Below are 13,198 nucleotides of genomic sequence, written 5' to 3' on the forward strand. Positions count from 1 at the left end.
GTGTATAGTTGTTCAATTTGCTGTTCCTGCCAGGGTGGGTGGGAGAGAATTATCACTGGAGGATTCTTCTTGGCCATGATCTACTCTCACTCTAAACCATGAGTTTTAGTGCAGCAGGGTTAGAGTGTGAGATTCTGCTTGCCTAACAATCTCCCAGAGAAAGCTGATGTAGCTGTTCACACACCACACTGTGAGTGACAAGACCTTACACTTTTCTCACTTGGAGAAATAAAAAGGAACTTCCGTAATGACAAGCTTAAGAAGCACAATTAATACACCTACCAGTTTGCCTTTTAAATATTTTGTTATTGGAAAAATCTTACCTTGTATTCTTTATGATCCCAGAATAATTTGATGGATTCACAATTGTTCTGGTATGATCCAGTGAATATATAACACGCCTTTGAGAACATGACATAAAGTAGGAAGTACTAGTAAAGAAAGTACTCAGTGACTTTTTTGAAAGAGGAGATTGAAAACAAATCCAAATTAGACAATGCAGAGTAATTATGGCAAAGAAAGTTTGGGTGACTACTGAGAAAATTACTTCCTCAATCAGTTGTGTGGAAGATTTAATTGAAGAAAATGAATACACCCCCATCTTTCTCTTCTCTTTAATATTTATTTGGGCTTTAAATAGGCAATATCAGCTGTAATCTAATTGAGGTCAACAGCCCCCAAGTTATAAACAGAAGCTGTTCAGTCAAAATTTTCCAAATCAAGTCTGACATCAGATAAGCCATTTTGAGGGCTTTGAGATTGAAGTATATTTCTCTGTAGTGCTCCTAAATTAGTGAATTCTTTTCTGGTGACTAAAAGCATTAATAAAACTATTTTTAAATTTATTTTAATGATAGTCACAAGAAGATTTCACTGATAGTAGAAGTTACAGCAGGCAATCTACTTCTAAGAAATGAGCATTCTAAATTTTAGAATAAATAGCAGAGTATGAAGAATTTAGAGGTGAGGATGTCAACTGCCCTAAGACCCCTTCCTCCAATGTCATATGAAGACATTGAGTCCAAAAGAGATTTATTAACTTGTTTGAGGTCAATCAGCTTGTTGGTGGCACAATATTTGTTAGAAGTTTGGTCAATGGGGCCGGGCGCGGTGGCTCAAGCCTGTAATCCCAGCACTTTGGGAGGCGAGATGGGGAGGATCATGAAGGTGAGTCGAGACCATCACAGCTAACTTGCAGTGAAATGCCCGTCTCTACTAAGAATATACAAAAAACTAGCAGGCGAGTGGCGAGCGCCTGTAGTCCTACTTCTCGGGGAGGCTAGAACTTGAAAAATGGCGTAAACCGGGGCCCGGAGCTACAGTGAAACTGAGATCAGCCACTCAGCCTGGGTGACAAGCCGAGACTCCGTCTCAAAAAGTTTGGATCAAATGGGCGGTAGCGATTGGCTCCGCCTGTAATTCCAGCACTTTGGGAGGCCGGCGAGGCTGGATCGCTGAGGTCAGGAGATGGAGACCATCCTGGCTATTGCCTATGAAACCGTCTCTACTAAAAATACAAAAAATTGAGCGAGGTAGTGTGAGGGCGCCTATAGTCTGGCAACTACTCGGGAGGCTGAGAGGCAGGAGAATGGCTGATGAAACCAGGAGGCAGAGCTTGCAATGAGCGAATTCGCCACTGCACTCTAGAATAGGCGACAGTGAGACTCCATCTCAAAAGGAAAGGAAAAAACGAAGTTTGGTCAATGGTCACAGAGTCAACTGTTAGAAAGGCCAAGTAAGAAACAATATAGCTTCATAAAATATAACATAAAAGGAGGTCATGGGAAATGTGGTAAATAGCATGGGGAAAGGTCACTGCCACACAGTTGAAACTATTTATATGTGAAAATGAGGGCTCAGTATAGACAGATCATCTGCCTTTGATTTTTAAATTTTTAAAAATTTTTAATTTTGTGAGACAGGGTCTCACTCAGGCTGGAATGCAGTGGTGCGATCTTGGCTCACTGCAAACTCTTCTTCCCGGGCTCAAGTGATCCTCCCACCTCAGCCCCCGAAGAAGCTGGGACTAAGGCATGCATGCCACCACACCCGCTAATTTTTGTGTTTTTGTAGAGATGTGGTTTTGCCATGTTGTCCAGGCTGGTCTCAAAGTCCTGAGCTCAAGCAATCCACCCTCTTTGGCCTCCCAAAGTGCTAGGATTACAGGTGTAAGCCACTGTGACTCGCCTCATCAGCTTTTTAAGTAAAAGTTGGGAATTCAGAATTATATGTAAAATATTTTAATTGAAAAATACAATGAGCAAAAACAAAAGCAAAAACAGTGTGAGTCAAACAAAACACACATGTAGAGAAGACTGGACCTATAAGGCTGTGTTTGTACAATGTCTGACCCAGATCTTTTGTTCTACCAATCTAATGTGCTTTTATTTTTTTAAAAAATTTAAGTTTTAAAGTTTTAAAAATATCTGTGGGTACATAGTAGGTGTATATATTCATGGGATACATGCGATGTTTGATACAGGCATGCAATGTGAAATAAGCATATCATAGAGAATGGGAGTATCCATTCCCTCAAGCATTTATCCTTTGAATTACAAACAAACCAATTATACTTTATAAGTTATTTTAAAATGTACAGTAAAGTTATTATTGATTATAATCACCCTATTGTGCTATCAAATCATATGTCTTATTTATTCTTTCTATTTTTTTGTACCCATTAACCATCCTTACCTCCCTCCAGCCCTCCAATACCCTTTCCAGCCTCTGGTAACCATCCTTGTACTTTCTATGTCCATGATTTCAATTGTTTAGATTTTCAGATTCCACAAATAAGAACATGCAATGCTTGTCTTTGCCTGCCTTACTTTTCTTAACATAATGATCTCCAGTTCCATCCATGTTGTTGCAAATGACTGGATCTCATTCTTGTTTATTGTTGAATAGTACTTCATTGTGTATATGTTCCATGTTTTCTTTATCTATTCGTCTGTTGATGGACACTTAGGTTGCTTCCAAATCTTAGCTATTGTAAACAGTGCTGCAACAAACAGAGGAGTGCAGATATCTCTTTGATATACTGATTTTCTTTCTTTTGGTACATACCCAGCAGTGGAATTGCTGAATCACACAGTAGCTAAATTTTAGTTTTCTGAGGAGCCTCAAAACTGTTCTCCATAGTGGGTTGTACTAATTTACATTCAACAGAGTACAAGGGTTCCTTTTTCTCTGCATCCCTGCCAGCATTTTTTATTGCCCATCTTTTGGATATAAGGCATTTTAACTGGGGTGAGATGATATCTTATTATAGTTTTACATTCATTCAATGTTATTATTGATAAGTAAGGACTTACTCCTGCCATTTTGTTATTTGTTTTCTGGTTGCTCTGTGGTCTTCTCTTCCTTCTTTGTTTCATTCCCATCTTCCTCTAGTGAAGGTGATTTTCTCTGGTAATATAATTTAGTTTTCTTGCTTTTTATTTTTTGTGTATCCACTGTATGTTTTTGGCTTGAGGTTACCATGAGGTTTGTAAATCTATCTTATAACCTAATATTTTAACCAGATAACAACTTAACACTATTTGCCTAAACAAGCAAGGAAAAAGAAAACTATTAAAAACTCTATGCCTTAGCTTCATCCCCTCAATTTTTAACTTTTGTTGTTTCTGTTGATATTTTATTGTACTCATTATGTCTTGGAATGTTGTAGTTATTATTTTAGATTGGTTCGTTGTTTAGTCTTTCTACTTAGGATAAGAGTTCCAATGTTACAATATTCTGTGTTTTTCTGTGTACCTACTCTTATAGTGAGTTTTGTACCCTCAGATTGTTATTAGATCTTTAGGGTGTCAATTTTCTGGCCAGAAACCTCTGTGACTGCAGTGCCTTTGCCCAAGTTCTTGTCCCATGTTGTCCGGGAAGAATGAGGTATGCAGACAAGTGAAGAGTGAACAAGATGAAGATGAGCTTTATTGAGTGTTACAACAGCTCATAGGAGACCTGCAGTGGGTAGCTTCTCTCTGTGGGCAGATTACTGTCAAGTGTTCAGTTCTCAGCAGTGAGGAGGCCCTGGAGAGGGTAGCTACTCTCTGCTACTGGTCATTCTGATGTCTGTAGCTCTCAGCAGATATGAGGCCTTGGAGAGGGTGGCTCCTCTCTGCTGGCAGGTCACCTCTGCAGCTCTCAGCAGAGAGGGTAGCTCCTCTCTGCAACTGGTTGTCCTGTCATCTGCAGCTCTCAGCAGAGTGTCGTTCCTCTCTGCAGCTGGTTTTCCCATTGTCTCTCTGCCCTCTTTATCCTCTGGTCATCCTCTGCTCTGCTCTGGCTGAGCCCAGGAATTTTATGGACCTCAGAAAGGAGGAAATGTGTTCCAGTTAGTCCATGGGTGGCCATGGGCAGCCTGGAAAAGGCACCAGGAGATCCCTCTTTGGTCTGTGGGTCTGGCACTCCAGCCCCCAGCCTTCAGGCCCTCCCTGGCCTAAAGATGGGGCCTTACTGGGGACCTGCGTTCTTCTGCCCAGGAATCAATCTGTCTCCAGCTGCCATTCATGGTCCTTGGGGCTTGGCCCCAATCCCCTGCTCAGAGATTAGAACAGGTTACAGGAGTGGAGAGAGGTCAGGCAGCAGGAGAAGATACCCCAAAGCCTGCAGGGATTGAGGGGTTCCTTTCTGGGGCCCCCGAGGGAGCAGGCTGCAGAGATGCCCAGGTTCCTGTGCCTGGGAGGCAGAATGCAGCTGCACCCGGGAGCTCTCGCTCTGCCAACTCGGAAGGGGTGGGGCTCCTGCTTGTCTGTGGCTCCCACCTAATCCATGAACCAGAGGTCCAAGTCTGCAGTCGAGGGTCCTGCAGCTGCAGCTGTACCTTGGAGGTCAGATCCTGCCTGTTCCCAGCCCCTCTCCCAGAGCACAGGGAGGCTCAGGTCCACAGCAGCAGTTTGGGTGGCTGTGGCTCCTGCCTGCTCCATAGAGCGGGAGGCCTGGGTCTGCAGTTGCCTTTGGGTGGCTGCAGTGACACCCAGGGAGCTCCTGCCCCGGCTCAGAAGGGGCAGGGCTCCCACCAGCTCCATGGAGTGTGCAGCCCCAGCCATGCTTCCCTGCTGCAGCCAGCATCATGGCAGAAGCCACTGCCATCAAGATGATTATTTATCACTCATTAATATCCTTTTTTTTTTTTCCACTGAAGTACTAGGTTTAGCATTTTTTGTAGGACATGTCTGGTATTAATGTAATCTTTCAGCTTTTGTTTGTGAAAGTCTTCGTTTCTCCTTCATGTTTCAAAGATACTTTAGCTGGATATGCTATTGTAGGGTAAAAGTTTTTTTCCATCAGCAGTTTAAATATGTCATGCCACTCTCTCCTGAATGGTAAGGTTTCCACTGAGAAGCCTACTATCACACTGACCTATTGGAGCTTCATTTTATGTTATTTGTTTCTTTTCTCTTGCTGCTTTTCGGACCCTTTCTTTATCCTTGACCTTTGGGAGTTTCATTATTAAATGCCTTGAGGTAGTCGCCTTTTGGCTAAATCTGCTTGGTGTTCTATAACCATCTTGTACTTGGATACCGATATCTTACTCTGGGTTTGGGAAGTTCTCTGTTATTCTGCCATTGAATAAACGTTTTACCCCATCTCTTTCTCTACCTCCTCTTTAGGGCTGATAACTTTTAAATTTGTGCTTTTGAAGCTATTTTCTTGATCCCGTAGGTGTGCTTTATTGTTTTTTACTTTTTTTTTTTTTTTTTTGCCTCATCTGACCTGTATTTTCCAATAGCCTGTGTTGAAGCTCACCAATTCTTTCCCCTGCTTAATCCATTCTGTTATTAAAGGACTGTGATGCATTCTTCGGTATGGCAATTGCATTTTTCAACTCTAGAATTTCTGCTTGATTCTTTTAATTATTTCTATCTCTTTGTCTGCTTGTCTGCTATCAAATTTATCCGATAACATTCTGAATTCCTTCTCTGTGTTATCTTTAATTTCTTTTTGTTTCCTCAACCCAGATATTTTGAATTCTCTGCCTGAAAAGTCACATATCTCTGTTTCTCTAAGATTGCTCCCTGGTGCTTATTTAGTTCATTGGGTGAAGTCATGTTTTCCTGGACGGTGTTGATGCTAGTAGATGTTCTTCAGTGTCTGGGATTGAAGAGTTAGGTATTTATTGTAGTCTTCACTGTCTTGAGTTATTTTTAGCTGTCCTTTTTGGAAAGGTTTTTCAGATATCTAAAAGGACTTGGGTGTTGTAATCTAAGCTGTATTTACTTTAGGGGGCCTCAGTAATGCTGTGGCACTTGCAGACTTGTAGAGGTACTGTCTTGATGTTCTTGGACAAGATCTGGGAGAATTCTCTGGATTACCGGGCAGACATTCTTGTTTCTTCCCTTCCTTTCCTTTACCCCAAACAAACAGAGTCTGTCTTTGTTCTGACCCACCTAAAGCTAGGAGTGGAGTGACACAGCACCCGTGTGGTGACCACCATGACTGTGCTGGATCAGACCTGAAGCCAGCACAGCACTGGGTCTTGCCCAAGGCCTGCTGTAGCTACCTTCTGGCTACTGTCTATGTCCCCTCAAAACCCTGGGGCTCTACAATCAGCAAGTGGCAAAGAAAGCCAGGCCTGTATCTTTCCCTTCAGGGAGGCAAGGTGCCCCAGGCCCTGGGTGGGTCCAAAGTAGCTGTCTGAGAGTCAGGGACTAGAGTAAAAAAAAACCTTAGAAGTCTACCTGGTGTTCTATTTTATTGCAGCTGAGCTTGCACTCAAACCACAAGATGCAGTCCTCCCACCCTTCCCTCCTCTTTTTAAAGGCAGAGGAGCCTCACCCTGTAGACACCACCACCCCAGGCGACAAAGAAGATGGCCAGACTACCAACCAATGTTCCCTTAAGTCCCAAAGGCTATTAAGTCAACTTTTGGTGCATGTTGCCTGGCCTTAGACTTACCCTTCAGGACAGTGGGCTCCACTCTGGACCAGGGCAGGTCCAGAAATGCCATCTGATATGGTTTGGCTCTGTGTCCCACCCAAATCTCATATTCAATTGTAATTCCCAGTGTTGGAGAGGGATCTGGTGGAGGTGAGTGGATCATGGAATGGATTTCCCCCTTGCTGTTCTCATGATAGTGGGTTCTCATGAGATCTGATGATTTAAAGATGTGTGGCACTTCCCCCTTTGCACTTTCTTTCTCCTGCACCACCATGTGAAAATTGTGCCTGCTTCCCCTTTGCCTTCTGCCCTGATTTTAAGTTTCCTGAGGACTCTCCGGCCATGCCTTCTACACAGCTTGCAGAACTGTGGGTCAATTAAACCTCTTTTCTCTGTAAATTACCCAGTCTCAGGTATGTCTTTATAGCAGTAAGAAAACAGACTAATACACCATCCAGGAGTCAAGTCCTGGAATTGGGAATGCCAAGAGCCCACTTGGTGCTCTGCCTCGCTGTGGCTGTGCTGGTATCTCAGGTGCAAGAGAAAGTCCCCTTTACTTTTCCCTCTGCTTTTTTTCTCAAGCAGAAGGAAAGCCCTGTAGCTACCACAGCTGGGAGGTTATCAGTGTTATCAGCCTTGGCATTCATTCTTGGTCTCAACCATTTGTGATACCTTCTGATAGGTCAATGTCACATAATAAATGGCCATTTTCCTAAGGCATAAATTTAAGCTGCAATATATGATTGCTGTGCAGAAGAGAGATATTTATTTGGTGGGAGAGCTTAAACTATAATTCAGCATTTTTGCAAGTATTAAAAAAGTTAATACGAGTAAAGTATATCAAGCATATAGAAAATCAATGTTAGCTAATACTATTATTTATTATTTCTTGTGGCTTTGTTGTTTTCTATTTTCCACTGTGCTTATAATAATTCTTGTAAAACCATTCTGTGGTGCGATTTGTGGGGAAAATTATTTGCTGCTATTATAGTCCAGAATTGGGAATTATCCAAGAAACCGAGACTTATCCCTTGCAGATGTCAAGGGTTTCTTCTGTTTAGCCCTGGGATCTCGAGGAAAGTCACCAAATTTAGCCTAGCACATAAACATACCAACCTGGGTAATAATTAAGGTGCCATGCCTTACCCTATTTTTGAGAGGTAGGATACTAAAATTGAAGTTAAATTTATCAGCATATTTTGAGAATAGGTATGATGGAAATGGATTCCAGTATTTCTGGATGGAGACAACTACTTGCTAGCCCCAAAGGAAAAGGCTGCTAGAGCTCAAAACTGCTTCTGCAAAGTACTTCTGGGAAACTGGAAACTTTGTGAGTCCTTTGAGACTCATACCATTTGACTAGGTCACTCTTTGTCCTTCCTTATCATTATCATCTGTAGATTTTAAGGATTATATGATTTCTGACCAATAATAATTTAATTCTAATTTTCTACTGGGGTGTGTGTGTGTGTGTGTGTGTGTGTGTATGTGTGTGTGTGAGAGACAGGGTCTCACTCCATCACCCAGGCTGGATTGCAGTGGTGTGATCTCGGTTCACTGCAACCTCTGCCTCCTGGATTCAAGTGATTCTCATGCCTCAGCCTCCTGAGTCAGCAGCTGGAATTACAGGCACGCACACTGATTTTTGTATTTTTAGTAGAGATGGGATTTTCCCATATTGGCCAGGCTGGTCTCGAACTCCTGACTTCAAGTGATCTGCCTGCCTTGGACTCCCAAAGTGCTGGGATTGCAGGTGTGGGCTCCCACACCTAACCTTATTGACTTTTTCCATTAAAAAGTTTATTTTCATGTATCACATTTTGAGTTAGTTATATTATGCAAAAATTATGTTGTAGAAAAGGCATATTTAGTTTTTGGTCTGATGAATGTGGCTAAGAGAAAAATTTATCATGGCTGTGAGCAGTCCAAAATATGGTCTAGAATAAGGAATGTAGGAAATGGAGACTACTGTAGGCCTTATTAAATTATAACATTTCATAATTAAATGAAAACTAGTAAATGAAATATAAACATCGGACTTGATTTTTTCCCTAAAGATGCAGTTTTAAAACTTAAATGAAAAAATGCCGATAGAAAATTATCTTTAGAATTTATCTTTTTCGACTAGTTAGTTACCTTTTGCATTTTTTAGTAATAAAATTTACTTAGTGGAGTATTTTCTTTCCTTAACCATACTTTAATATTTTTGTCTAACTTACCTCTTTCTCATCCTGAAGGCAGACAGTGAGCAGCGAGGGATTTGGAGACAAACTTTGGGGAATTTGAGTGTTTTTAAAAATCACCTCCATAAAATCTTTATTTTATTTTTTTCACAAAACCCTTAGACATAAAGTTCTCTATGTGCTGTTCCAAACGAAGTCTCCTTTTAGGCAGAGCTGTGGTGTTCCAGAATTAAGTCTCCTTTTGGCCTGCCTTTCTCCCTAGGCAGAACACCTGAGCCACAGTATCAGAACTAGGGATGGAAGCCTGCTTTTTCTGGAATGAAACCCCTCACTCTTCAAGTGGCCACAAGAAAAGAGGTAACAGTCCCTGGTCTCCATATTCATGTGTGAAATCTCTGCCCTATGAGCAAGCTGAGATGAGGGCAATTTGGAACCCAGTATTGTGGCCGGAGTAGACTTCCATTCTTTGAGCCAGGGCAGAGATGGGGAGACCCAGCGCTCTCTACCATCTAGAATAGAGTTTCTGCAGCACAGGGTATGGTTGGGGCAGGGTGGCAGCCTACTCCTGATGCGGGGGAACTGTAGCCCCAAACCAGGTGTGGGGAAGGAATAGAACTCCTGTCTTCTTGGTTGCAACTGCCTGGAGTAAGGAACTTGGGGTACAGCTTCTAAAATACAGAATTGGCACTGGGGGAAAGGGAGCAAGTCATGATCCAAAGGCCACAGACTTGCTTTTCTTGCTGATATTTACTAGATTTTCTTAAATACATGTTTCACCATTTGCTGTATGTTCTTAAGACACTCGCCAGATGACTGTTGTGTGTATTTTAAAAGTAGTTTTTACCAGTTTTATTTCTTTTTTCTGGGGAGACAATCACTGAGCTTATTATTCCAGTGTTCTGGAGTTACAATTTTGAGCTTTTTCTAGAGGTGCAAGTCACAGAAATTCCTAGTGCTTCATGTTTCTCATTTATAAAATAAAGCTTGTCATAAGTATTTACTCAGATGATGTCTGAAAATTACCTAGTTCGTAGAGCTAGAATAGAATGGATATTAGATCTCTTTTCTGCTTACCCTTTTGCTAATTATAGATTCAATGTTTTTTACTCTATTTCATCAAAAGCCTTCAGCTCAAATTTACACCATATATATTCTGTCTATAAAGACTTCAGATCACTCAGCTATTTGTCAGAAAAATAAGATGCTTAATCAATCAGTGAAAATCTTAATGTTTATTTCATCTTAATTCAACAACTATTTATTGATTTCCAATTCTTGCTAGTTATTGTGAAAACCTATCTCTAGAGAGGCTAACAGACTCTTGCTGGCTTTGAAAGAAACAAGCTGCCATATTGAAACAAACTACCATATTGTGTGTGAGCTGCCCTAAGGAAAGACACACATGGTAAGGAATTAGAGGGTGACCTCTGGCTGATAGACAGCAAGAAACTGAGGACCTCAGTCTGAGAACCTGCAAGGATCTGAATTCTTCCAATTACCATGTGAGCTTGGAAGCAGCTCCTTCCCCAGTCAAGCCTCGGATAAGACCCCAGCCCTGGCCAACACCTTGATTGCAGCCTCTTATGAAGATTGTAGTCCCTAAGCAGAAAATCCAGATAACCTGTGCCCATATTGCTGAGCCATAGAAATTCACTGAGATAATAAATGTGTGTTTCAAGTTGCCGAAATTGTGGTAATTTGTAGATAACTAATAGGTAACTAATAGATAATGTATGCCCTGTTCTTTAAACATATTCATTTATTTCTCCCTTTCTTTTCTCTAGCTCAGGGTTTCTCAACCTTGACACTACTAACATTTTGGCCCAGATAATTTGTTGTGGGGAGCTTTCCTGTGCATTGTAGGATGTTTGCAGCACTTCTGTCCTTTACCTACTACATGCCAATAGCACCCTCCCAATTTTAACAATAAAAAATACCTTCAGATATTGCCAAATGCTCCCTGGAGGGAGGACCCTCCCTATTGAGAACCATTGTGTTCCCTTTGTTTATAATACACTTACCCATCATTTTTGCTTGATAATCTGTTATAACAGAGTTCAAATGTCATGTTCTCTGATGCTTTGACTGACAAAGATTGTAAGGCAGATTATTTTTAGAAATGTCTCCAAATTCTTTCTGTCTGCACCCTGATAAGGTGGGTTGTACATGGTGTAAAATTTTAGAATGACCTAATTATTTATATTATTATTTTTATTATTTGCAGGATTGTGTAGGGGTATAGAACAATTTTCTGTTTCCCAAGGTTTACAGAATATTGATTTAAAATCATTATGTGTGACCTCAAACAATCAAATATTTGAGACCCTAGCCCTGGCCAACACCAGTCATAGATTTACGTAGTCAAAGTATAGCAGGAAATGGGAAAGTGAATAACTGCCATTGGATGAAAGTTTTCATAAACATGATAAATTTAAAAATATAATCATTGTCAAAAATAATCAAGCTTGTCTTCTTTTTGTTTACTAACAACTTTCTTCATGTGGACAATGTGAGACATTTTGGTTTTGACATCAAAGCAGTAGCGTAACTCTGTTCCATACATAATTTATTGTGTTTTTGAAGTGTGAATTCAGAAACTCATTTTAATGCATAATTAAGCTAAATTTTATGTGGTTTATTTCATTTCACTTTTGGAGATTATCTACTTGTGTCTGACTTGCATTTATGAATGCTTTAGTAACTCAATAGTGAGACATTGGAGTCATTTTCTTAAAACCAAAAAAAAGAATGTCCCATGGGAGATGGAGGTATGGTATTCTTGACTCTGAGAAATCTTTACTTTTCTAATCACCTGAGAGATATATTGAGGGTACACTTACGATCTTCTATCTAATCTGCATGATTGTATTCTGAGATTTTGCTGCCATCTTGAATTACAGGATAGCATGTTGACAGTCAACTTCAAGGATTTCTCATAGGCATATTTGGTGGAAACTAAACTTTATTAGTCCCTGTGTGAATTAAGATAAGAAAAAAATTAAAGTTACTCCCTTTTCCTTTAACTTGGCAAATGAAACAGATAAAAGCTTTCTCTGGTTCTATTTCACAGTTTAAAAATTACCATAATTTGAGAGGAGTGTGCTGTTTTCACTTGGCCATTTGTAGACTTTAATGGACTTGAAGGTTAAACTTTGTTATTGTTTGGCTCTGTGTCCTCACCCAAATCTCATCTTGAATTGTAATCCCCACATGTCAAGGGAGGGATCTATAATCCCCATGTATCAAGGGAAGGAGGTGATTGGATCATGGGGGCAAGTTTCCCCATGTTGTTCTTGTGATAGTGAGTGAGTTCTCACAAGATTTAATGGTTTTATGTGTCTGGCATTTCCCCTGCTTGCACTTCTGTCTGCTTTCTCCATGTAAGGAAGGTCCTTGCTTTCCCTTTGCCTTCTGCCATGATTGTAAGATTCCTGAGGCCTCCCTAGCCATGTGGAACTGTGAATCAATTAAACCTCTTTCCTGTATTAGTTACCCAGTCTTGGAGAGTATCTTTATAGCAGTGTGAGAACTGATGAATATAGATTTGATTGCTTTATATATTGCAGTTGTATGTTAGTATCTTGGTGTTTTGATTTTTTACTGAAACAATTCATTGTGTACAGAGCTTCAAGTTCATGGATAGCTTAGAGACAGTGGATCCTCTATACATTATATACTGATACATTGCATCATTTAGGACTCTAGATTGCGAGCTCCAGAAAATGAAACTCAAACCGGCATAAGCAAAATAAAGAATTTAATACCTCATGTAACTAAAAAGTCCAGAAGGTATGTCTGGCTTTCAGGTGTAGGTGCAGACCTTGAGGCCCAAGGTCTCAAATGATTTCATTAGGACTCTGTTTCTCTCCATTCATTAGCTCTGTCTTCCATTGTTTTCTACTATAACTACAGCCTGAATTTTTAAGAACGTGGCAAGTGCTATGAGAATTACGTAGCTGGAGTAAAGCAAAGGAGCAGTTCCCTGAAGAAGGAGGAGGGGAGTTTGGGGAATGTGGAGTTCTAGTCAGAAGAAAAGATGAATATGGAGTAGACTGAAAATTGATACCTACTCCAGAACCCAAATTTTAAGCATGTGGAATAGTAAAGAGTAATGTAATCAAAGAAAAAGGAGTTTT

The 13,198-nt window shown here is 40.6% G+C and overlaps 1 long non-coding RNA gene across 1 annotated transcript in view; it reads left to right on the forward strand.

The window, feature by feature from the left end:
- LOC116273795 overlaps positions 1-12,306 on the forward strand; it is an 83,659-nt gene extending 71,353 nt beyond the window's left edge. Inside the window, exons 3-4 of the long non-coding RNA XR_004182212.1 lie at positions 9,325-9,419; positions 10,345-12,306. This is a non-coding gene — a long non-coding RNA (uncharacterized LOC116273795). The remainder of the gene's footprint in view (positions 1-9,324; positions 9,420-10,344) is intronic.
- The last annotated feature ends 892 nt before the right edge of the window (positions 12,307-13,198 follow it).

The sequence above is a fragment of the Papio anubis genome, chromosome 2, assembly GCF_008728515.1.
Source record: "Papio anubis isolate 15944 chromosome 2, Panubis1.0, whole genome shotgun sequence".
Lineage (NCBI taxonomy): Eukaryota > Metazoa > Chordata > Mammalia > Primates > Cercopithecidae > Papio > Papio anubis.